The sequence below is a fragment of the Panulirus ornatus genome, chromosome 26, assembly GCF_036320965.1.
Source record: "Panulirus ornatus isolate Po-2019 chromosome 26, ASM3632096v1, whole genome shotgun sequence".
In the NCBI taxonomy this organism is placed as follows: domain Eukaryota; kingdom Metazoa; phylum Arthropoda; class Malacostraca; order Decapoda; family Palinuridae; genus Panulirus; species Panulirus ornatus.
Window position 1 is genome coordinate 15030871 of NC_092249.1, and position 25080 is coordinate 15055950.

The window sequence follows — 25080 nt, forward strand, 5'->3', positions numbered from 1 at the left end:
TTACTAACCCCTGACTTTACTCCGAGGACATTCCCAAACCACTCTTGCCCTTTACCCTTGAGCTTCGTTTCACTCCGAGCCAAAACATCCAGGTTCTTTTCCCCAAACATACTACCTATCTCTCCTTTTTCTCATTTTGGTTACATCTTCACACAATCTGAGCCTTCGAGGAGGATTACCACTCCCCGCGTGACATCTTCTGTTTCCTCTTTTAGAAAGTTAGAATACAAGGAGGGTAGGGTTTCTAACCCCCCCCCCCCACCCTCCGTATATTCCTATGAGTCCACCGAGAAAATGAAACAGGATAAGTTCCCAAGTGCACTTTCGTGTAATAATCACATCATCAGGGGAGACACAGGAGAGAAAATATAAGTCAATTGATATACATCGAAGAGACGAAGCTAGGACGCCATTTGGTAAAAGGGTTTTACCAACGGGGTCCACACCGGTTATTTCCCAACAGGCGCACATAGCCAGCAGATAGCATTTCACCGGACCTACCTTTACAACGCGGAGGTATATGAATACGAATAAAGTGCATATGAACGCGCACCCTCATAGAACATACAAACCTCCAACAGCCGGGATCGAACCCGGGACCCCTGTACCACAGGCGGGAATATATATATATATATATATATATATATATATATATATATATATATATATATATATATATATATATATATATATATATATATATATATATATATATATATATAACGAGGAAAATGAAACACGATAAGTTCCCAAGTGCACATTCGTGTAATAATCACATCATACATATATATATATATATATATATATATATATATATATATATATATATATATATATATTTTTTTTTTTTTTTTTTTTTTTTATTATACTTTGTCGCTGTCTCCCGCGTTTTGCGAGGTAGCGCAAGGAAACAGACAAAAGAAATGGCCCAACCCCCCCCCCCCCATACACATGTATATACATACGTCCACACACGCAAATATACATACCTACACAGCTTTCCATGGTTTACCCCAGACGCTTCACATGCCCTGCTTCAATCCACTGACAGCACGTCAACCCCGGTATACCACATCGCTCCAATTCACTCTATTCCTTGCCCTCCTTTCACCCTCCTGCATGTTCAGGCCCCGATCACACAAAATCTTTTTCACTCCATCTTTCCACCTCCAATTTGGTCTCCCTCTTCTCCTTGTTCCCTCCACCTCCGACACATATATCCTCTTGGTCAATCTTTCCTCACTCATCCTCTCCATGTGCCCAAACCACTTCAAAACACCCTCTTCTGCTCTCTCAACCACGCTCTTTTTATTTCCACACATCTCTCTTACCCTTACGTTACTCACTCGATCAAACCACCTCACACCACACATTGTCCTCAAACATCTCATTTCCAGCACATCCATCCTCCTGCGCACAACTCTATCCATAGCCCACGCCTCGCAACTATACAACATTGTTGGAACCACTATTCCTTCAAACATACCCATTTTTGCTTTCCGAGATAATGTTCTCGACTTCCACACATTCTTCAAGGCCCCCAGGATTTTCGCCCCCTCCCCCACCCTATGATCCACTTCCGCTTCCATGGTTCCATCCGCTGCCAGATCCACTCCCAGATATCTAAAACACTTCACTTCCTCCAGTTTTTCTCCATTCAAACTCACCTCCCAATTGACTTGACCCTCAACCCTACTGTACCTAATAACCTTGCTCTTATTCACATTTACTCTTAACTTTCTTCTTCCACACACTTTACCAAACTCAGTCACCAGCTTCTGCAGTTTCTCACATGAATCAGCCACCAGCGCTGTATCATCAGCGAACAACAACTGACTCACTTCCCAAGCTCTCTCATCCCCAACAGACTTCATACTTGTCCCTCTTTCCAAAACTCTTGCATTTACCTCCCTAACAACCCCATCCATAAACAAATTAAACAACCATGGAGACATCACACACCCCTGCCGCAAACCTACATTCACTGAGAACCAATCACTTTCCTCTCTTCCTACACGTACACATGCCTTACATCCTCGATAAAAACTTTTCACTGCTTCTAACAAGCATGCCTCCCACACCATATATTCTTAATACCTTCCACAGAGCATCTCTATCAACTCTATCATATGCCTTCTCCAGATCCATAAATGCTATATACAAATCCATTTGCTTTTCTAAGTATTTCTCACATACATTCTTCAAAGCAAACACCTGATCCACACATCCTCTACCACTTCTGAAACCACACTGCTCTTCCCCAATCTGATGCTCTGTACATGCCTTCACCCTCTCAATCAGTACCCTCCCATATAATTTACCAGGAATACTCAACAAACTTATACCTCTGTAATTTGAGCACTCACTCTTATCCCCTTTGCCTTTGTACAATGGCACTATGCACGCATTCCGCCAATCCTCAGGCACCTCACCATGAGTCATACATACATTAAATAACCTTACCAACCAGTCAACAATACAGTCATCCCCTTTTTAAATAAATTCCACTGCAATACCATCCAAACCTGCTGCCTTGCCGGCTTTCATCTTCCGCAAAGCTTTCACTACCTCTTCTCTGTTTACCAAATCATTTTCCCTAACCCTCTCACTTTGCACACCACCTCGACCAAAACACCTTATATCTGCCACTCTATCATCAAACACATTCAACAAACCTTCAAAATACTCACTCCATCTCCTTCTCACATCACCACTACTTGTTTTCACCTCCCCACTTGCGCCCTTCACCGAAGTTCCCATTTGCTCCCTTGTCTTACGCACTTTATTTACCTCCTTCCAGAACATCTTTTTATTCTCCCTGAAATTTAATGATACTCTCTCACCCCAACTCTCATTTGCCCTTTTTTTTCACCTCTTGCACCTTTCTCTTGACCTCCTGTCTCTTTCTTTTATACATCTCCCACTCAATTGCATTTTTTCCCTGCAAAAATCGTCCAAATGCCTCTCTCTTCTCTTTCACTAATACTCTTACTTCTTCATCCCACCACTCACTACCCTTTCTAATCAACCCACCTCCCACTCTTCTCATGCCACAAGCATCTTTTGCGCAATCCATCACTGATTCCCTAAATACATCCCATTCCTCCCCCACTCCCCTTACTTCCATTGTTCTCACCTTTTTCCATTCTGTACTCAGTCTCTCCTGGTACTTCCTCACACAGGTCTCCTTCTCAAGCTCACTTACTCTCACCACCCTCTTCACCCCAACATTCACTCTTCTTTTCTGAAAACCCATACAAATCTTCACCTTAGCCTCCACAAGATAATGATCAGACATCCCTCCAGTTGCACCTCTCAGCACACTAACATCCAAAAGTCTCTCTTTCGCACGCCTGTCAATTAACACGTAATCCAATAACGCTCTCTGGCCATCTCTCCTACTTACATAAGTATACTTATGTATATCTCGCTTTTTAAACCAGGTATTCCCAATCATCAGTCCTTTTTCAGCACATAAATCTACAAGCTCTTCACCATTTCCATTTACAACACTGAACACCCCATGTATACCAATTATTCCCTCAACTGCCACATTACTCACCTTTGCATTCAAATCACCCATCACTATGACCCGGTCTCGTGCATCAAAACCACTAACACACTCATTCAGCTGCTCCCAAAGCACTTGCCTCTCTTGATCTTTCTTCTCATGCCCAGGTGCATATGCACCAATAATCACCCACCTCTCTCCATCAACTTTCAGTTTTACCCATATTAATCGAGAATCTACTTTCTTACACTCTATCACATACTCCCACAACTCCTGTTTCAGGAGTATTGCTACTCCTTCCCTTGCTCTTGTCCTCTCACTAACCCCTGACTTTACTCCCCAGACATTCCCAAACCACTCTTCCCCTTTACCTTGAGCTTCGTTTCATTCAGAGCCAAAACATCCAGGTTCCTTTCCTCAAACATACTACCTATCTCTCCTTTTTTCACATCTTGGTTACATCCACACACATTTAGGCACCCTACTCTGAGCCTTCGAGGAGGATGAGCACTCCCCGCGTGACTCCTTCTTCTGTTTCCCATTTTAGAAAGTTAATACAAGGAGGGGAGGATTTCTGGCCCCCCGCTCCCGTCCCCTCTAGTCGCTTTCTACGACACGCGAGGAATACGTGGGAAGTATTCTTTCACCCCTATCCCCAGGGATAGTATACATATATATATACATATACACATACACACACATACACATACATACGCACATATACACACACACACACATACACATATATACATATGAGAAATGTAAGAAACAATTTAGAAAACTGAATATATATATTTTTTTTTTTTTTTTTTTTTTTTGCTTTGTCGCTGTCTCCCGCGTTTGCGAGGTAGCGCAAGGAAACAGACGAAAGAAATGGCCCAACCCACCCCCATACACATGTATATACATACGTCCACACACTCAAATATAAATACCTACACAGCTTTCCATGGTTTACCCCAGACGCTTCACATGCCTTGATTCAATCCACTGACAGCACGTCAACCCCGGTATACCACATCGCTCCAATTCACTCTATTCCTTGCCCTCCTTTCACCCTCCTGCATGTTCAGGCCCCGATCACACAAAATCTTTTTCACTCCATCTTTCCACCTCCAATTTGGTCTCCCTCTTCTCCTCGTTCCCTCCACCTCCGGCACATATATCCTCTTGGTCAATCTTTCCTCACTCATTCTCTCCATGTGCCCAAACCATTTCAAAACACCCTCTTCTGCTCTCTCAACCACGCTCTTTTTATTTCCACACATCTCTCTTACCCTTACGTTACTTACTCGATCAAACCACCTCACACCACACATTGTCCTCAAACATCTCATTTCCAGCACATCCATCCTCCTGCGCACAACTCTATCCATAGTCCACGCCTCGCAACCATATAACATTGTTGGAACCACTATTCCTTCAAACATACCCATTTTTGCTTTCCGAGATAATGTTCTCGACTTCCACACATTCTTCAAGGCTCCCAGAATTTTCGCCCCCTCCCCCACCCTATGATCCACTTCCGCTTCCATGTTTCCATCCGCTGCCAGATCCACTCCCAGATATCTAAAACACTTCACTTCCTCCAGTTTTTCTCCATTCAAACTCACCTCCCAATTGACTTGACCCTCAACCCTACTGTACCTAATAACCTTGCTCTTATTCACATTTACTCTTAACTTTCTTCTTTCACACACTTTACCAAACTCAGTCACCAGCTTCTGCAGTTTCTCACATGAAACATCCACCAGCGCTGTATCATCAGCGAACAACAACTGACTCACTTCCCAAGCTCTCTCATCCCCAACAGACTTCATCCTTGCCCCTCTTTCCAAAACTCTTGCATTCACCTCCCTAACAACCCCATTCTTTCGTCTGTTTCCCCGCGCCATATATACACATATATATATATATATATATATATATATATATATATATATATATATATATATATATATATATATATATATATATATATATATATATATATATATATATATATATATATGTATGTATATATATATATATATATATATATATATATATTTTTTTTTTTTTTTCTTTTCATACTATTCGCCATTTCCCGCGATAGCGAGGTAGCGTTAAGAACAGAGGACTGGGCCTTTGAGGGAATATTCTCACCTGGCCCCCTTCTCTGTTCCTTCTTTTGGAAAAAAAAAAACGAGAGGGGAGGATTTCCAGCCTCCCGCTCCCTTCCCTTTTAGTCGCCTTCTACGACACGCAGGGAATACGTCGGAAGTATTCTTTCTCCCCTATCCCTATCCCTATTCATATATATATATATATATATATATATATATATATATATATATATATATATATATATATATATATATATATATATATTTTTTTTTTTTATACCTCGTCGCTGTCTCCCGCGTTTGCGAGGTAGCGCAAGGAAACAGACGAAAGAAATGGCCCAACCTCCCCCCATACACATGTACATACACACGTCCACACACGCAAATATACATACCTACAAAGCTTTCCATGGTTTACCCCGGACGCTTCACATGCCTTGATTCAATCCACTGACAGCACGTCAACCCCTGTATACCACATCGCTCCAATTCACTCTATTCCTTGCCCTCCTTTCACCCTCCTGCATGTTCAGGCCCCGATCACACAAAATCCTTTTCACTCCATCTTTCCACCTCCAATTTGGTCTCCCTCTTCTCCTCGTTCCCTCCACCTCCGACACATATATCCTCTTGGTCAATCTTTCCTCACTCATTCTCTCCATGTGCCCAAACCATTTCAAAACACCCTCTTCTGCTCTCTCAACCACGCTCTTTTTATTTCCACACATCTCTCTTACCCTTACGTTACTTACTCGACCAAACCACCTCACACCACACATTGTCCTCAAACATCTCATTTCCAGCACATCCATCCTCCTGCGAACAACTCTATCCATAGCCCACGCCTCGCAACCATACAACATTGTTGGAACCACTATTCCTTCAAACATACCCATTTTTGCTTTCCGGGATAATGTTCTCGACTTCCACACATTTTTCAAGGCTCCCAAAATTTTCGCCCCCTCCCCCACCCTATGATCCACTTCCGCTTCCATGGTTCCATCCGCTGACAGATCCACTCCCAGATATCTAAAACACTTCACTTCCTCCAGTTTTTCTCCATTCAAACTCACCTCCCAATTGACTTGACCCTCAACCCTACTGTACCTAATAACCTTGCTCTTATTCACATTTACTCTTAACTTTCTTCTTCCACACACTTTACCAAACTCCGTCACCAGCTTCTGCAGTTTCTCACATGAATCCGCCACCAGCGCTGTATCATCAGCGAACAACAACTGACTCACTTCCCAAGCTCTCTCATCCCCAACAGACTTCATACTTGCCCCTCTTTCCAAGACTCTTGCATTTACCTCCCTAACAACCCCATCCATAAACAAATTAAACAACCATGGAGACATCACACACCCCTGCCGCAAACCTACATTCACTGAGAACCAATCACTTTCCTCTCTTCCTACACGTACACATGCCTTACATCCTCGATAAAAACCTTTCACTGCTTCTAACAATTTGCCTCCCACACCATATATTCTTAATACCTTCCACAGAGCATCTCTATCAACTCTATCATATGCCTTCTCCAGATCCATAAATGCTACATACAAATCCATTTGCTTTTCTAAGTATTTCTCACATACATTCTTCAAAGCAAACACCTGATCCACACATCCTCTACCACTTCTGAAACCACACTGCTCTTCCCCAATCTGATGCTCTGTACATGCCTTCACCCTCTCAATCAATACCCTCCCATATAATTTACCAGGAATACTCAACAAACAAACAAAGAAAGAGACAGGAGGTCAAGAGAAAGGTGCGAGAGGTGAAAAAAAGGGCAAATGAGAGTTGGGGTGAGAGACTATCAGTAAATTTTAGGGAGAATAAAAAGATGTTCTGGAGGGAGGTGCATAGGGTGCGTAAGACAAGGGAGCAAATGGGAACTTCAGTGAAGGGCGTAAATGGGGAGGTGATAACAAGTAGTGGTGATGTGAGAAGGAGATGGAATGAGTATTTTGAAGGTTTGTTGAATGTGTCTGATGACAGAGTGGCAGATATAGGGTGTTTGGGTCGAGGTGGTGTGCAAAGTGAGAGGGTTAGGGAAAATGATTTGGTAAACAGAGAAGAGGTAGTAAAAGCTTTGCGGAAGATGAAAGCCGGCAAGGCAGCAGGTTTGGATGGTATTGCAGTGGAATTTATTAAAAAAGGGGGTGACTGTGTTGTTGACTGGTTGGTAAGGTTATTTAATGTGTGTATGACTCATGGTGAGGTGCCTGAGGATTGGCGGAATGCGTGCATAGTGCCATTGTACAAAGGCAAAGGGGATAAGAGTGAGTGCTCAAATTACAGAGGTATAATATATATTTATATTATTATGATTATTATTATTATTTTGCTTTGTCGCTGTCTCCCGTTCCTGTGAGGTAGCGCAAGGAAACAGACGAAAGAAATGGCCCAACCCACCCCCACACACATGCACACACACACACGTCCACACACGCAAACATACACACTCACACATACCAACGTACACACATATATACACACCCAGACACACACATATACACACATGCAAACACTTCACACTGTCTGCCCCTACTCACCCCCATCGCCACCCCGCCACACACGGAATAACATACCCCCCCCCCCCCATGTGCGAGAGGCAGCGCCAGGAAAAGACAACAAAGGCCCCATTCGCTCACACTCAGTCTCCAGCTGTTATGCAATAATGCCCGAAACCACAGCTCCCTTTCCACATCCAGACCCCACAGAACTTTCCATGGTTTACCCCAGACGCTTCACATGCCCTGATTCAATCCACTGACAGCACGTCGACCCCGGTATACCACATCGATCCAATTCACTCTATTCCTTGCCTGCCTTTCACCCTCCTGCATGTTCAGGCCCCGATCACTCAAAATCTTTTTCACTCCATCTTTCCACCTCCAATTTGGTCTCCCACTTCTCCTCGTGTCAGAGGTGGAGGGAACGAGGAGAAGTGGGAGACCAAATTGAAGGTGGAAGGATGGAATGAAAAAGCTTTTGAGCGATCGGAGCCTGAACATGCAGGAGGGTGAAAACTGTGCAAGGAATAGAGTAAATTGGAACGATGTGGTATACCGGGGTCGACGTGCTGTCAATGAATTGAACTAGGACATGTGAAGCGTCTGAGGTAAATTATGGAAGGTTTTGTGGGGCCTGGATGTGGAAAGGGAGTTGTGGTTTCGGTGCATTATACATGACAACTAGAGACTGAGTGTGAGCGAATGTGGCGTTTGTTGTCTTTTTCTAGCGTTACCTCGCGTACGTGCGGGGGGAGGGGGCTGTCATTTCATGTGTGGCGGGGTGACGACGGGAATGAAAAAGGGCAGTAAGTATGAATTATGTACATTTGTATATATGTATATGTCTTTGTATGTATATATATGTATACGTTGAAATGTATAGGTATGTATATGTGCGTGTGTGGACGTGTATGTATATACATTTGTATGTGTGTTGGTTGGGCCATTCCTTCGTCTGTTTTCTTGATAGAGTGGCAGATATAGGGTGTTTTGGTCGAGGTGGTGTGCAGAGTGAGATGGTTAGGGAAAATGATTTTGTAAACAGAGAAGAGGTAGTAAAAGCTTTGCAGAAGATGAAAGCCGGCAAGGCAGCAGGTTTGGATGGTATTGCAGTGAACTTTATGATAAAAGGGGGTGACTGTATTGTTGTCTGGTTGGTAAGGTTATTTAATGTATGTATGATTCATGGTGAGGTGCCTGACGGCTGGCGGAATGCTTGCATAGTGCCATTGTACAAAGGCAAAGGGAAAAGAGTGAGTGCTCAAATTACAGAGGTATAAGTTTGTTGAGTATTCCTGGTAAATTATATGGGAGGGTATTGATTGAGAGGGTGAAGGCATGTACAGAGCATCAGATTGGGGAAGAGCAGTGTGGTGTCAGAAGTGGTAGAGGATGTGTGGATCAGGTGTTTGCTTTGAAAAATGTATGTGAGAAATACTTAGAAAAGCATATGGATTTGCATGTAGCACTTATGGATCTGGAGAAGGTTTATGATAGAGTTGAGTTTTAGATGCTCTGTGGAAGGTATAAACAATATATGGTGTGGGAGGTAAGTTGTTTGAAGCAGTGAAAAGTTTTTATCGAGGATGTAAGGCATGTGTACGCGTAGGAAGAGAGGAAAGTGATTGGTTCTCATTGAATGTTTGTTTGCGGCAGGGGTGTGTGATGTCTCCATGGTAGTTTAATTTGTTTATGGATGGGGTTGTTAGGGAGGTGAATGCAAGAGTTTTGGAAAGAGGGGCAATTTTGCAGTCTGTTGTGGATGAGAGAGCTTGGGAAGTGAGTCAGTTGTTGTTCGCTGATGATGCAGCGCTGGTGGCTGATTCGGATGAGAAACTGCAGAAGCTGGTAACTGAGTTTGGTAAAGTTCGTGAAAGAAGATAGCTGAGAGTAAATGTGAATAAGAGCAAGGTTATTAGGTACAGTAGTGTTGAGGGACAAGTCAATTGGGAGGTAAGTTTGAATGGAGAAAACCTGGAGGAAGTGAAGTGTTTTAGATATCTGGGTGTGGATTTGCCAGCGGATGGAATCATGGACTTGGAAGTGAATCATAGGGTGGGGGAGGGGACGAAAGTTCTGGGAGCGTTGAATAATGTGTGGAAGTCGAGAACATTATCTCCGAAAGCAAAAATGGGTATGTTTGAAGAAATAGTGGTTCCAACAATGTTATATGGTTGTGGAGCGTGGGCTATAGATAGAGTTGTGCGGAGGAGTGTGGATGTGCTGGAAATGAGATGTTTGAGGACAATATGTGGTGTAAGGTGGTTTGGTCGAGTAAGTAATGAATGAATAAGAGAGATATGTGGTAATAAAAAGGGTGTGGTTGAGAGAGCAGAAGAGGGTGCTTTGAAACGGTTTGGTCACATGAAGAGAATGAGTGAGGAAAGATTGACAAAGAGGATATATGTGTCAGAGGTGGAGGGAACGAGGATAAGTGGGAGACCAAACTGGAGATGGAAAGATGGAGTGAAAAAGCCTTTAAGTAATCGGGACCTGAACGTGCAGGAGGGTGAAAGGCGTGCAAGGAATGGAGTGAATTGGAACGATGTATACCGGGGTCGACGTGCTGTCAATGGATTGAACCAGGGCATGTGAAGCGTCTGGCGTAAACCATGGAAAGTTTTGTGCGGCCTGGATGTGGAAAGGGAGCTGTGGTTTCGGTGCATTAAACATGACAGCTAGAGACTGAGTGTGAACGAATGTTGCCTTTGTTGTCTTTTCCTAGCGCTACCTCGCACGCATGAGGGGGGGAGGGGGATGTTATTCCATGTGGCGAGGTGGCGATGGGAATGAATAAAGGCAGACAGTGTGAATTGTGTGCATATGTATATATGTATGTGTCTGTGTGTGTATATATATGTGTACATTGAGATGTATAGGTATGTATATTTGCGTGTGTGGACGTGTATGTAAATACAAGTGTATGGGGGTGGGTTGGGCCATTTCTTTCGTCTGTTTCCTTGCGCTAACTCGCAAACGCGGGAGACAGCGGCAAAGCAAAATGAATATATATATATATATATATATATATATATATATATATATATATTGGTGAAATCAATTTGATACTATACTTTAAACATGCAACAGGCAAACATCAATTTCTTGTGCCATCCTAGGTAACGTACAATATAACATTATATCACTAGACATATGTAAAGGGAACCTACAACATTATAACATCATAACACGACACATTTGTGTATTTTTATGAAAGTTTTACGAAGAGGACGTGGAGCAAAGCTTAACCAGAGGGTTCCTGTACAACAGCAGCTGAGCAATTGAATATTTATAGCCTATGTTCAAGAAAAGGTCAGGCAATGCGAGTCACACTGAGAAAATATTTGATTCTTAAATTTAACAAGTGGCAAAACAGAGCCAACATTACTATGCACAGCTGGACGTTTGAGTTATACTATCATGCAACACCAGGTGGACGTTTGACTTATACTATCATGCAACACCAGGTGGACGTTTGACTTATATTATCATGCAACACCAGGTGGACGCTTGACTTATTCCGTCATGCAACGACAGGTGGTCGTTTGACTTATACTATCATGCAACTCCAAGTGGATGCATGACTTATACTATCATGCAACTCCAAGTGGATGCATGACTTATACTATCATGCAACACCAGGTGGACGTTTGGTTTATACTATCATGCAACACCAGGTGGACTCATGACTTATACTATCATGCAACACCAGGTGGACGTCTTGACTTATACTATCATGCAACGATTGAGACATGAGTGAGTATGACGGAGGTATGAAGGTTTCAAGAGTAATGTTAACAAACAGATCACACACCCGTTTACTAATTGTTTACCAACAGATCATATAACCTTTTTCCAAGTGTTAACCAACAGATCATACGTCCATCAAACAGATCATATATCTGTTTACCATGTGTCAACCAATAGATCATATAACTGCTTACTAAGTGTTAACCAATAGATCATATAACCGTTTACCAAGTGCTAAACAACATATCAGACCTGAATCTCTCCTTCTATGTGTCCCCTGATACATGTGTCCCTGATACATGTGTTTCTTGACACACGTGTTCCCTGATACATTTTTCCCCTGATACATGTGTTCGCTTATACACGCCCCCTGATACATGTCTTCCCTGATACATGTGTGCCCTGATACATGTGTTCCCTGATACATGTGTCCCCTGATACATGTGTCCCCTGATACATGTGTTCGCTTATACACGTCCCCTGATACATGTCTTCCCTGATACATTTGTGCCCTGATACATGTGTCCCCTGATACATGTGTTCCCTGATAAATATGTCTCGTGATACACGTGTCCCTTGGTACATATGTCCTCTGATACATCTGTCCCTTGATGCATGTGTCTCCTGCTATATGTATCTCTCTATGTGTCCCCTGATACATGTGTTCCCTGATTCATGTGTCCCCTGGTACAAGTTTCTCCAGATACATTTTTCTCCTGATACATGTGTCCCCTGATACAAATTTCTCCTGATACATGTTTCTCCTGATACATGTGTCGCTTGATACACGTGTCTCCTGCACATGTGTGCCCTGATACATGTCTCTCCTGATACATGTATCACTTGATACATGTGGTTCCTGATACATGTGTCGCTTGATACATGTGTCTCCTGATACGTATGTCTTCTGATTCATGTGTCGCTTGATACATATGTCGTTTTTGATACATGTTTTTCCTGATACATGTGTCTCCTGATACATTTGTCGCTTGATACATGTGTCTCCTGATACATGTGTCGCTTGATACATGTATCCCCTGATACATGTGTTCCCTGATATATGTATCCCTTGATACATGTGTCTCCTGATACAAGTTTCTCCTGATACATGTGTTCTCTGATACGTGTTTCGCTTGATACATGTGTCCCCTGATACAAGTTTCTCCTGATACAATTGTCTCCTGATACATGTGTCCCATGATACAAGTTCCTCCTGATACATGTGTACCTTGATATTTGTGACCCCTGATACATGTGTTTCCTGATACGTGTGTCCCCTGATGCATGTGTTTCCTGATACGTGTCCCCCTGATACATGTGTTCGCTGATACATGTGTCCCTTGATGCATGTGTCCCCTGATACATACGTTCCCTGATGCATGTGTCCATTGATACATGTGCCCCCTGATACAAGTTTCTCCTGATGCAAGTTTCTCCTGATACATGTGTCGCTTGATGCACGTGTCTCCTGATGCATGTGTCCCCTGATACATGTGTCTCCTGATACATGTGTCGCTTGATACATGTGTCTCCTGATACACTTTTCTTCTGATACATGTGTCGCGTGATACATGTGTCGCTTGATACAAGTTTCTCCTGATACATGCGTCTCCTGATGCATGTGTTCCCTGATACATTCGTCTTTTGATACATGTGTCTCCTGATACATGTGTTCCTGATATATGTGTCGCTTGGTACATGTGTGTCCTGATACATGTACCCCTGATGCAAGTTTCTCCTGACACATGTATTCCCTGATACATGTGTCCCCTTATAAATGTGTCCCCTGATACATGTATCTCCTGATACATGTGTCCCTTGATACATGTGTCTCCTGATACATGTGTCGCTTGATACATGTGTCGCTTGATACATGTGTCTCCTAATACATGTGTCTCCTGATACATGTGTCCCCTGATACATGTGTCTCCTGATACATGTGTCTCCTGATACATGTGTCCCTTGATACATGTGTCTCCTGATACATGTGTCGTTTGATACATGTGTCGCTTGATACATTTGTCTCTTGATACATGTATCTCCTGATACATGTGTATCCTGATACATGTGTCGCTTGATACATGTGTCTCCTGGTATGTGTCTCCTGATACATGTGTTGCTTGATACATGTGTCCCCTGATGCATGTGTCCCCTGCTACATGTGTCCCTTGATACATGTGTCCCCAGATACAAGTTTCTCCTAACACAGGTGTGTTTCCTGATTCATGTGTCCCTTGATACATGTGTGTTCTGATACATATGTCGCTTGTTACATGTGTCCCTTGATACATGTGTCTCCTGATACATGTGTTTCCTGATACATGTGTCCCTTGGTACATGTGTCCCCTGGTACATGTGTTCCCTGATATATGTGTCCCTTGATACATGTGTCCCCTGATACAAGTTTCTCCTGATACATGTGTCTCCTGATACATGTGTCGCTTAATACATGTCTCCTGATACATGTGTCGCTTGATACATGTGTCGCTTGATACATGGGTCTCCTAATATATGTCTCCTGACACATTTGTCCCCTGATACATGTGTTCCCTGATACATGTATCCCTTGGTACATGTGTCCCCTGATACATGTGCTCTCTGATACATGTGTCGCTTGATACTTGTGTCTCCTGATACATGTGTCCACTGATACATGTTTCCCTTGAGACATGCGTCCTCTGATACAAGTTTCTCCTGACACATGTGTCTCCTGATACATGTGTCCCTTGGTACATATGTCTCCTGATACATATGTCGCTTGTTGCATGTGTCGCTTGATACATGTGTCTCCTGATACATGTGTCTCCTGATACATGTGTTTCCTGATACATGTGTTTCCTGATACATGTGTCCCTTGGTACATGTGTCCCCTGATAAATGTGTTCCCTGATACATGTGTCCCTTGATACATGTGTCCCTGATACAAGTTTCTCCTGATACATGTGTCTCCTGATACATGTGTCCCCTGATACATGTGTCTCTTGATACATGTGTTGCTTGATACATGTGTCTCCTGGTACATGTGTCTCCTGATACATGTGTCTTCTGCTGGGGTGAAACATATAGGGAAAAAAATATCTGGTTCTTGACACATCTTCACTGTGTCACGTTCATAGGCCACCCAGAATCCAGAGCATAGGTCAGATCAGGTTAGGTTAGGTTAGGTTAGGTTAGGTTACGTTAGGTTACGTTAGGTTAGGTTCGAACCCTGGTTAAGGGAGTTGGTCCACAGTCAACCCAGTTATTCATCCAACCCTGACACATATATCCTCTTTGTCAACCTTTCCTCACCCATTCTCTCCATATGTGCAAACCATTTCAACTCTGCTCTCTCAACCACACTTCATTTATCACCGCACATCTCTCTTACGCTTTCATTACTTACTCGATCAAACAACCTCAGATCACATATTCTCCTCAAACATTTCATTTCCAACACATCCACCCTCCTACGCACAACCCTATCTGTAGCCCATACCTCGCAACCATATGATATTGCTGGCAGCACTATTCCTTCAAACATACCCATTGTTTCTCTCCAAGATATCATACTCTCTTTCCACATATTGCTCATCGCTCCCAGAGCCTTCTCCCCTTCCCCATCCCTGTGACTCACTTCTGCTTCCATTGTTCTATCCGCTGTTAAGTCCACTCCCAGATATGTAAAACACTTCACTCCCTCCAATTTTTCTCCGTTCTAATTTGCATCCAACTTAACTTATTCCTCAACCCTGAACCTAATAACCTTGCTCTTATTCGCACTTATTCTCAACTTTCTCCTTTCACAACTTCTGTAGTTTCTCACTTGAATTAGCCACCATCGGCGAATAACTGACTCACTTCCCTGGCCCTCTCATCCCCAACAGACTGCATACTCGCCCCTCTCCCCAAAACTATTGCATTTACCTCCCTAACCACCCCATCCATAAACAAATACAAACAACCATTCAAACATCACACACCCCTGCCGCAGAACAACCTTTACTAAGAACCAGTCACTCTACTCTCTTCCTACTCGTACACATGTCTTACATCCTTGATAAAAACTTTTCACTGATTCAGGCAGCCTACCTCCCACACCATATATTCTGAAAACCTTCCAAAAAGCATCTTTATCAACCCTGTCATATGTCTTCTCCAGATCCATAGATACCACATACAAACCCATTTGCTTTTCTAAGTATTTCTCACATACATTCTTCAAAGCAAACAACTGATCCACACATCCTCTACCACTTCTGAAACCACACTGCTCTTCCCCAATCTGATGCTCTGTACATGCCTTCACCCTCTCAATCAATACCCTCCCATATAATTTCCCAGGAATACTCAACAAACTTATACCTCTGTAATTTGAGCACTCACCTTTATCCCCTTCGCTTTCGTACATTGGCACTATGCACGCATTCCGCCAAACCTCAGGCACTTCACCATGAACCATACATGCAGTGAATATCTTAAAAACCAGTCAACAACATAGTCATCCCCTTCTTTAATAAATTCCAATGTAAAACCATCAAAACCCACTGCCTTGCCGGATTTCATCTTCCGCAAAGCTTTCACCACCTCTTCTCTCTTCACCAAGCCATTCTCCCTAACCCCTTCACTTATACTTAATCTCTGTTTCCAGCGTCAGCTGGGTAGCGCCAGAAAACAGACGAAGAATGGCCCAATTCACCCACATGACACATGTATATACATAAACGCCCACACACGCACATATACATACCTATACATTTCAACGTATACATACATATACATACGCAAAAATGTATGCATATATATATATTATATTTACATATGTAGATATTCATACTTGCTGCCTTCATCCAATTCTGTCGCCACCCCGCCACATATGAAATGGCAACCCCCTCCACCCACGCACGCGCGAGGTAGCGCGAGGAAAAGACAACAAAGGCCACATTCGTTCACACTCAGTCTCTAACTGTCATGTGTATTGCACCGAAACCACAGCTACCTTTCCACACCAAGGGCTCACAAAAGTTTCCATGGTTTACCCCAGATACTTCACATACCCTAGTTAAGTCCATTGACAGCATGTCGACCCCGGTATACCATATCGTTCTAATTCCCTCTATCCTTCCACCTACAATCTGGTCTCACACCTCTTATTGTTCCCTCTACCTTTGACACGTATATCCTCTTTGAAAGATACCCATATATGTTTATGAATATATATATATATATATATATATATATATATATATATATATATATATATATATATATATATATATATATATATATATATATATATATATATATATATATATATATATTTATATATATATATATATATATATATATATATATATATATATATATATATACATATATATATATATATATATATATATATATCTGTTTCCCCTTTTAGAAAGTTAAAATACAAGGAGTGGAGGGTTTCTAACCCCCCCGCTCCCTCCCCTTTAGTCGCCTTCTACGACACGTGAGGAATGTGTGGGAAGTGTTCTTCCTCCTCTATCCCCAGGGATAAGAGGCAGACGGTATGAATTATGTACATGTGTATATATGTATATGTCTGTGTTTGTACAGCGACAAAGCAAAATAATAAGAAAAGAAATATATATATGTATATATTTCAGCACATAAATCTACAAGCTCTTCACCATTTCCATTTACAACACTGAACACCCCATGTAAACCAATTATTCCCTCAACTGCCGCATTACTCACCTTTGCATTACTCACCTTTGCATTCAAATCACCCATCACTATAACCCGGTCTCTTGCATCAAAACTACTAACACACTCACTCAGCTGCTCCCAAAACACTTGCCTCTCACGATCTTTCTTCTCATGCCCAGGTGCATATGCACCAATAATCACCCACCTCTCTCCATCAACTTTCAGTTTTACCCATATCAATCTAGAGTTTACTTTCTTACACTCTATCACATACTCCCACCACTCCTGTTTCAGCAGTAATGCTACTCCTTCCCTTGCTCTTGTCCTCTCACTAACCCCTGACTTTACTCCCAAGACATTCTCAAACCACTCTTCCTCTTTACCCTTGAGCTTAGTTTCACTCAGAGCCAAAGCATCCAGGTTCCTTTCCTCAAACATACTACCTATCTCTCCTTTTTTCTCATCTTGGTTACATCCACACACATTTAGACACCCAATCTGAGCCTTAGAGGAGGATGAGCACTCCCCGCGTGACTCCTTCTTCTGTTTCCCCTTTTAGAAAGTTAAAATACATGGAGGGGAGGGTTTCCAGCTCCCCGCTCCCATCCCCTTGATTAGGAATACCTGGTTTAAAAAGCGAGATATACATAAGTATACGTATGTAGGAAGAAGAGATGGCCGGATTACGTGTTAATTGACAGGCGTGCGAAAGAGAGGCTTTTGGATGTTAATGTGCTGAGAGGTGCAACTGGAGGGATGTCTGATCATTATCTTGTGGAGGCGAAGGTGATGATTTGTAGAGGTTTTCAGAAAAAAGAATGTTTGGGTGAAAAGAGTGGTGAGAGTAAGTGAGCTGGGGAAGGAGACTTGTGTGAGGAAGTACCAGGAAAGACAGTACAGAATGGAAAAAGGTGAGAACTAAGGAGGTAAGGGGAGTGGGGGAGGAATGGGATGTATTTAGGGAAGCAGTGATGGCTTGCGCAAAAGATGCTTGTGGCATGAGAAGCATGGGGGGTGGGGAGATTAGAAAGGGTAGTGAGTGGTGGGATGAAGAAGTAAGATTATTGATGAAAGAGAAGAGCGAGGCATTTGGACGATTTTTGCAGGGAAATAATGCAAATGAGTGGGAGATGTATAAAAGAAAGAGGCAGGATGTCAAGAGAAAGGTGCAAGAGGTGAAAAAGAGGGCAAATGAGAGTTGGGGTGAGAGAGTATCATTAAATTTTAAGGAGAATAAAAAGATATTTTGGAAGGAGGTAAACAAAGTGCGTAAGACAAGGGATAAAGTGGGAACTTCAGTGAAGGGGACTAATGGGGAGGTGATAACAAGTAATGGTGATGTGAGGAGATGGAGTGAGTATTTTGAAGGTTTGTTGAACGTTTTTGATGATAGAGTGGCAGATATAGGTTGTTTTGGTCGAGGTGGTGTGCAAAGTGAGAGGGTTAGGGAAAATGATTTGGTAAACAGAGAAGAGGTAGTAAAAGCTTTGCGGAAGATGAAAGTCGGCAAGGCAGCAGGTTTGGATGGTATTGCAGTAGAATTTATTAAAAAAGGGGTGACTGTATTGTTGACTGGTTGGTAAGGTTATTTAATGTATGTATGTCTCATGGTGAGGTGCCTGAAAATTGGCTGAATGCTTGCATAGTGCCATTGTACAAAGCCAGAGGGGATAAAAGTGAGTGCTCATATTACAGAGGTATAAGTCTGTTGAGTATTCCTGGTAAATTATATGGGAGGGTATTGATTGAGAGGGTGAAGGCATGTACAGAGCATCAGATTGGGGAAGAGCAGTGTGGTTTCAGAAGTGGTAGAGGATGTGTGGATCAGGTGTTTGCTTTGAAAAATGTATGTGAGAAATACTTAGAAAAGCAAATGGATTTGTATGTGGCATTTATGGATGTGGAGAAGGCATTTGAGAGAATTGATAGAGATGCTCTGTGGAAGGTATTAAGAATATTTGGTGTGGGAGGAAAGTTGTTAGAAGCAGTGAAAAGTTTTTATCGAGGATGTAAGGCATGTGTACGTGTAGGAAGACAGGAAAGTGATTGGTTCTCAGTGAATGTAGGTTTGCGGCAGGGGTCTGTGATGTCTCCATGGTTGTTTGATTTGTTTATGGATGGGGTTGTTAGGGAGGTGAATGCATGAGTTTTGGAAAGAGGGGCAAGTTTGCAGTCTGTTGTGGATGAGAGAGCTTGGGAAGTGAGTCAGTTGTTGTTCGCTGATGATACAGCGCTGGTGGCTGATTCGTGTGAGAAGTTGCAGAGGCTGGTGACTGAGTTTGGTGAGGTGTGTGAAAGAAGAAAGCTGAGAGTAACTGTGAATGGGAGCGAGGTTGTTGGGTATAGTTGGGTTGGGGGACAGGTCAATTGGGAGGTGAGTTTGAGTGGAGAGGGCCTGGAAGGGGTGGGGTGTTTTGAGTATCTGGGAGTGGATTTGGCAGTAGATGGGCCATGGAGGCGGAGGTGAATCGTGGGGTGGGGGAGGGGGCGAAACTTCTGGGAGCGTTGAAGAATGTGTGGGAGTCGAGAGCATTGTCTCGGAGAACGGAAGTGGGTGTGTTTGAGGGAATAGTGGTCCCAACAGTGTTATGTGATTGCGAGGCGTGGGCTGTGGATGGGGTTGTGCGGGGGAGGGTGGATGTGCTGGAGGTGGGATGTTTGAGGACGGTGTTTGGTGTAAGATGGTTTGATCGAGTGGGTGGTGATAGGGTGGGAGAGATGTGTGGTGGTGGGAGGAGTGTGGTTGAGAGAGCAGAGGAGGGTGTTTTGAAGTGGTTTAATCCCATGGAGAGGGTGAGTGAGGAGAGATTGACCAGGAGGATGTGTGTGTCGGGGGTGGAGGGAGCGAGGAGAAGTGGGAGACCAAACCGGGGGTGGAGAGATGGGGTGAAGTGGGTTTTGAGTGATCGGGGCCTGAACATGCGGGAGTGTGAGGGGCGTAGGGGGAATAGAGTGAATTGGAGCGATGTGGTGTACCGGGGTCGACGTGCTGTTAATGGATTGAACCAGGGCATGTGAGGCGTCTGGGGTGAGCCATGGAAGGTTCTGTGGGGCCTGGATGTGGAGGGAGAGCTGTGGTTTCGGTGCATTATTGTATGACATCTGGAGACTGAGTGAGAGCGAATGGGGCCTTTGTTGTCCTTTCCTAGCGCTACCTCGCACACATGAGGGGAGAGGGGGTTGTTATTTCATGTGTGGCGGGGTGGCGATGGGAGTGAGTAAGGGCAGACAGTGTGAATTATGTACATGTGTATATATGCATATGTCTGTGTGTGTATATATATGTATACGTTGAGATGTGTAGGTGTGTATATTTTCGTGTGTGGACGTGTACGTATATACATGTGTATGTGGGTGGGTTGGGCCATTTGCGCTACCTCGCTAATGCGGGAGACAGCGACAAAGCAAAATAAATAAATAAACAAATAAGTGTATATATATATATATATATATATATATATATATATATATATATATATATATATATATATATATATATATATATATATATATATATATATACACAAAAACGCCCATACACGCACATATACATACATATACATATCAACGTATACTTATCAATATATACATACGCAGACACATGCATATATACACGTGTATATTCATACTGCCTTCATCCATTTTCGTCACTACTCCGTCACAGACGAAATAGCCAACCACCCCCTCCCCCCCTCCCTCCCAGCCCCAACACCCCCCACCCCCACCCCCACCCCCCACGCCCCATTCTACAGCGAGGTAGCGCCAGGAAAAGAAAAAAAAAAGGCAACATTCCTTCACACTCAGTCTCTAGCTGTCATGTGTAATGCACCGAATCTTCATCTCCCTTTCCACATCCAGGCCACACAAAACTTTCCATGGTTTACCCCAGACGCTTCACATGCCCTGGTTCTGTCCACTGACAGCATATCGACCCCGGTATACCACATCGTTCCAATTCACTCTATTCCTTGCACGATTTTCACCCTCCTGTATGTTCAGTCCCCGATCGCTCAAAATCTTTTCCATCCCCTCCTTCCAACTCCAATTTGGTCTCCCGCTTCTCCTTCTTCCCTCCAACTTTGACACATTAATCCTGTGTCAATCTTTCCTCACTCATTCTCTTCGTGTGACCAAACCATTTCAAGACACCCTCCTCTGCTCTCAACGACACTCTTTATATCATCACACATCTCTCTGACCCTTTCATTTTTTAATCGGTCAAACCACCTCAAACCACATATTGTCCTCAAACATTTCATTTCCAACACATCCACCCTCCTCTGCACAATTCTATCTATAACCCTTGCCTCGAAACTATATAACATTGTTGGAACAATTATTCCTTCAAACATACCCAATTTTGCTCTCCTAGATAACGTTTTCGCCTTCCACATATTCTTCATCGCTCCCAGAACTTTCGCCCCTCCCCACCCTGTGACTCACTTCCGCCTTCATGGTTCCATCCGCTGCTAAGTCCACTCCCAGATATCAGAAACACTTCACTTCCTCCAGTTTTTCTCCATTCAAACTTACATCCCAATTAACTTGTCCCTCCAACCAACTGAAGGTAATTACCTTGCTCTTATTCACATTTACTCTCAACTTTCTTCTTTCACACACTTTACCAAACTCAACCACCAAGCTTAGCAGTTTCTTACCCGAATCAGCTACCAGTGCTGTACCATCAGCGAACAATAAGTGACTCACTTCCCAAGCTCTCTCATCTACAACTGACTGCATACGTGCCGCTCTCTCCAAAACTCTTGCATTCACCTTCCTAACCACCCCATCCATAAACAAATTAAACAATCATGGAGACATCACACACCCCTGCCGCAAACCTAGATTCACTGAGAACCAATCACTTTCCTCTCTTCCTACACGTACACATGCCTTACATCCTTTGTAAAAACTTTTCACTGCTTCTACCAACTTACCTCTCACACAATGTACTCTTAATACCTTCCACAAAGCATCTCTATCCACCCTATCATATGCCTCTCCAGATCCATAAATGCTACATACCAATCCATGTGTTTTTCCACGTATTTTTCATTATTTCTAAAGCAAACACCTGATCCACACATTCTCTACTGCTTCTGAAACCACACTCCTCTTTCAAAATCTGATGCTCGGTACATACACTCACCTTCTCATCAATATGATTCTGTACAATTTTCCAGGAATACTCAACAAACTTATGCTTCTGTAATTTGAACACTCACCTTTATCCCCTTTGCCTTTGTACAATGGCACTATGCAAGCATTCCGCCAATCCTCAGGCACCTCATTAAGATCCAGACATGCATTGAATATTCTTGCTAACTAATCAACAACACAGTCACCCCCTTTTTTAATGAATTCCACTGCAATACCATCCAAACCCGCCGCTTTGTCGGCTTTCATCTTCCGCAAAGCTTTCACTACCTCTTCTCTATTTACCAAACCATTCTTCCTAACCATCTTACTTTGCACACCACCCCGACCAAAACACCCTATATCTGCCACTCTATCATCAAACACATTCAACAAACCTTCAAAATACTCACTCAATCTCCTCACTTCATCACTACTTTTTGTTACCTCCCCATTTGCCCCTCTTCCGATATTCCAATTTGTTCTTTTGTCTTACGCACTTTATTTACCTCCTTCCAAAATATCTTTTCGTTCTCCCTAAAATTTTACGATGCTCTCTCACCCCAACTCTCATTTGCCCTCCTTTTCACCTCTTGCACCTTTCTCTTGACGTCCTGCCACTTTCTTTTATACATCTACCACTCATTTGCACTACTTTCCCTATCTCCAGGGATAGGGGAACAAGAATAGTTCCCACGTATTCGCTGCGTGTCGTAGAGGCGATTAAAGAGGGCGGGAACTGGAGGCTAAAATCCCCTCTTTGTACCTAAATTTCTGAAAGAGAAAACAGAAGGAGTCACGCGGGGAGTGCTCATCCTCCTCGAAGGCTCAGATCGGGGTGTCTAAATGTGTGTGGATGTAACCAAGATGAGAAAAAAGGAGAGATAGGTAGTATGTTTGAGGAAAGGAACCTGGATGTTTTGGCTCTGAGTAAAACGAAGCTCAAGGGTAAAGGGAAAGAGTGGTTTTTGAATGTTTTAGGAGTAAAGGGTTGGTGAGAGGACAAGAGCAAGGGAAGGAGTAGCACTACTCCCGAAACAGGAGTGGTATGAGTATGTGATAGAGTGTAAGAAAGTAAACTCTAGATTGATATGGGTAAAACTGAAAGTGGATTGAGAGAGATGGATGATTATTGGTGCATGTGCACCTGGGCATGAGAAAAAAGATCATGAGAGGCAAGTGTTTTGGCGACAGCTGAGTGAGTGTTTTAGTAGTTTTGATGCACGAGACCAGCTTATAGTGATGGATGATTTGAATGAAAAGGTGAGTAGTGTGGCAGTTAAGGGAATAATTGGTGCATAATGGGGTGATCAGTGTTGTAGATGGAAATGATGAAGAGCTTGTAGATATATGTGCTGAAAAAGGACTGGTGAGTGAGAATACTTGGTTTAAAAAGAATATACATGATCATACGTATGTGAGTAGGACAGATGGCCAGAGAGCGTTATTGGATTACGTGTGCAACTGGACGAATATCTAATCATTATCTTGTGGAGGAGAAGGTGAAGATTTGTAGGGGTTTTCAGAAGAGAAGAGAGAATGTTGGGGTGAAGAGAGTGGTGTGAGTAAGTAAGCTTGGGAAGGAGACTTGTGTGAGTAAGTACGAGGAGAGACTGAGTGCAGAATTGAAAAATGTGAGAGCAAAGGACGTAAGGGGAGTGGGGGAGGAATGGGATGTATTTAGGGAAGCAGTGATGGCTTACGCAAAAGATGCTTGTAGCATGAGAAGCGTGGGAGGTGGGCCGATTAGAAAGGGTAGTGAGTGGTGGGATGAAGAAGTAAGAGAGGCATTTCCATGGTTCCTTCTGCTGCCAAATCCATTCCCAGATATCTAAAATACTTCACTTCCTCCAGTGTTTCTCCAGTCAAACTTACCTCCCAATTGACTTGTCCCGCAACCCTACTGTACCTAATAACCTTGCTCTTATTCACATTTACTCTCAGCTTTCTTCTTTCACACAGTTTACCAAACTCAGTCACCAGCTTCTGCAGTTTCTTACCCGAATCAGCCACCAGCGCCATATAATCAGCTAACAACAACTGACTCACTTCCCAAGCCCTTTCATCCACAACAGACTGCATACTTGGCACTCTTTCCAAAACTCTTGCATTCACCTCCCTAACAACCCCATCCATAAACAAATTAAACAGCCATGGAGACATTACGCACCCCTGCCGCAAACCGACATTCACTGAGAATCAATCACTTTCCTCTATTCTTACTCTTACATATGCCTTAAATCCTCGATAAAAACTTTTCACTGCTTCTAACAACTTGCCCCCGCACCATATATTCTTAATACCTTCCACAGAGCATCTCTATCAACTCTATCATATGCCTTCTCCAGATCCATAAATGCTACATACAGATCCATTTGCTTTT